We start from the raw sequence: 2,658 nt of genomic DNA on the forward strand, positions 1-2,658 counted from the left end.
AGCTGGACTGGATCTAGAAAGCTACTCCACAAGTAACAGTGCTATTCAAGTTGCTAGGAAAGTAAAATGGTTAATAGTTGTACTCAATTGTAATAGCCACATTAACACTGCAACAATAGCCAGCAAGTCAAGCTATCCAAAAAAGTATAATAGTAGCAGTTACATCAGGACAATAACCAATAACTATCAAATTGTACTTAAAGCCAGCACAATAGGAGAAAAATTCATGTCAGGTTCTGTAAAGATAGTCAACTATTAGTTGCTTGTGAGATCTTGGAACCTAGAAGAAAATCTAATAGTGATAATTTCCCAAGTAGTATAATCTTTAGTTGTAAACTTAGCATTTACTGTGTCACCCACAGATAACTATAACCCTTTTCATAGCAGATGAAGGCCATCACTGGTCTAAAGTGAGAGAATAAATGATGGTGGCTGAAAAGCCACAATTAATCTACCTAAAATACAACACTACCACCTAACACTCAAGGGGAACTTTTTAGAAGTGTGGGAAACAATATTCTAAGAGGCAGAGTAAAAGGAGGTCCGTGGTAATAGAGTGTGTTCTATGTATGACAGGGAAGTGGCACTGGAAAGCTCAACCACAGAGTTTCTGAAGCATGAGCTAAAAATGATACTAGTTGATGTAACATCAGGCAAACTCACTCCAAGATATTTAACTATAGGCAATTAATTATTACTTAGAACAAATCAGTTTTCCTATTAGGCCTCTCTCTCTCTCTCTCTCTCTCTCTCTCTCTCTCTCTCTCTCTCTCTCTCCATTTATCTATCTATTAGTCTACCTATCTATGTTTCTAGGAAACAAGATATTAAAGAAAGCAGAGGAACAGGTAAGTGGTTAGAGGAATATGAGGAAAATGTCATAATTACAGCACTTGCATACAAAATTCTCAGAATTAATTAAAAATATCAATTTTGTCATATTTAAGAATGACATTTATTATTTTTAAAGTAATGTTTATGAAATATGAAGAAAAATATACACAATATAAATGGCTATCCATTATGGGAATATGGATTATGTCATCTTTATTATTTACTTATATTTTGATTTTGTGAAACATATGAGATGACATAAGCATAGAAAAATGAATTTGTGGATAATTTTGCTCTAATAAATAATCCTCACATTACTTCTGTTTATATGAATCTTTTTCGTTCAAATATTTTCTTTAAGGCAACACTGACATCCTTATTCCTCAGACTGTAGATCAAGGGGCTCAGCATGATATGACAAGTGGATAAAACACATAGGACACTTTCCCTTGGTCCATGGAGCTGACTGATGATGGCTGAAGGTACATGAATGCTAAAGATCCAAAGAAGACAGCAACAGCCAAGATGTGGGAACTGCAAGTACTGAAGGCTTTGGACCTGCCCTCAGTGGAGCGAATGCGGAGGATGGTGGCAATGATGAAGAGGTAGGAAGTATAATGGTCAGCATTGGGACACAGATGTTGAGTGTACCAAAAAATAGAATTAACATTTCATTGACATAGGTATTAGAGCATGTAAGCTACAAGAGAGGAAGGTCACAGAAATAGTGATTGAGCACGTCTAATTTGCAGAACTGAATCTTAATCATGAAACTTGTGTGAACTGATGCACAGAACACTCCCAAAATCAGGGAAGTATAAATCTGATAGGACATGGTTGCAGTATAAAGCAAGGGATTACGGATGGCAACATAGCGATCATATGCCATTGCAGCTAAAGTGTAGCACTCCGCAAAGCCAAAAATGAGGAAGCAGCAAAGCTGAGTCACATATCCAGGATAGGAGATGAGGTTTTTCTCCATTATAAAATTCACCAGCATTTTAGGGGTAACGACTGTGGACTGACAAAAGTCAATGAAAGACAGACTACTAAGGAAATAGTACATGGGTGTGTGCAGGTGCGAACTGAATCCAATCAATGTGATCATGGCCAGATTTCCCACCACAGTGACCACATAAAATCCTATGAAGAGGAGAAATAGGGGCAGCTGGAGTTCTTGTTTATTGGAGAGCCCAGCCAAGAAGACCTCAGTCACTCTGCATTGATTTCCTGCTGCCATATCCTCCATTTAGATCCTCAGAGATTGAAATATTTGTTAGGATTCTTTTCCATGTTCCCACCTAATTTTCTGCTATAGAATACCTTTTGTGCATAAATAAAATATACCCTTTATTATTAATTTATAAATGTCCTTAATACTTGAACATATTTCATATAAAATAAATATTTCTGAGTTCAAGATTTGAAAAATTTTGTGAGCTCAAAGCAATATTATGTTGACACTTAGAGTGGGTATGAGTGTGGAAAATTGTCCGACTTTTATGATAAAGCAAGCTTTCCCCCAAAACAGCAAACTATTATCCAAAATCTGATATGTCTAAGAGATCCACAGAGGTCTTACTTTCAGACATTTCATTTTTTTCTACTTCTTAACATATAGGAAGCCTTGAAATTTTCACATTGGAAAATTAATTAGCATCTGAAACAAGCATTGCATTTGGTACTGGATACATGGTTCTACTAGGATTAGGTACTGGATACATGGTGCTACTAGAAAGCAGTTTGTTCTCTGGGAATCAGATCTTGAGAGTAGTAGAGAGGGTTAGTAATGGTTAGTGAGGCCAAAAAAGAAAAGTGCCCATA

General features: G+C 36.3%; 1 pseudogene; it reads right to left on the bottom strand.

The window, feature by feature from the left end:
• Positions 1 to 1,158: 1,158 nt before the first annotated feature.
• On the bottom strand, positions 1,159 to 2,083 carry LOC116072470 (annotated as a pseudogene).
• Positions 2,084 to 2,658: the final 575 nt, after the last annotated feature.

This window comes from Mastomys coucha, unplaced genomic scaffold (assembly GCF_008632895.1).
Source record: "Mastomys coucha isolate ucsf_1 unplaced genomic scaffold, UCSF_Mcou_1 pScaffold23, whole genome shotgun sequence".
NCBI lineage: Eukaryota > Metazoa > Chordata > Mammalia > Rodentia > Muridae > Mastomys > Mastomys coucha.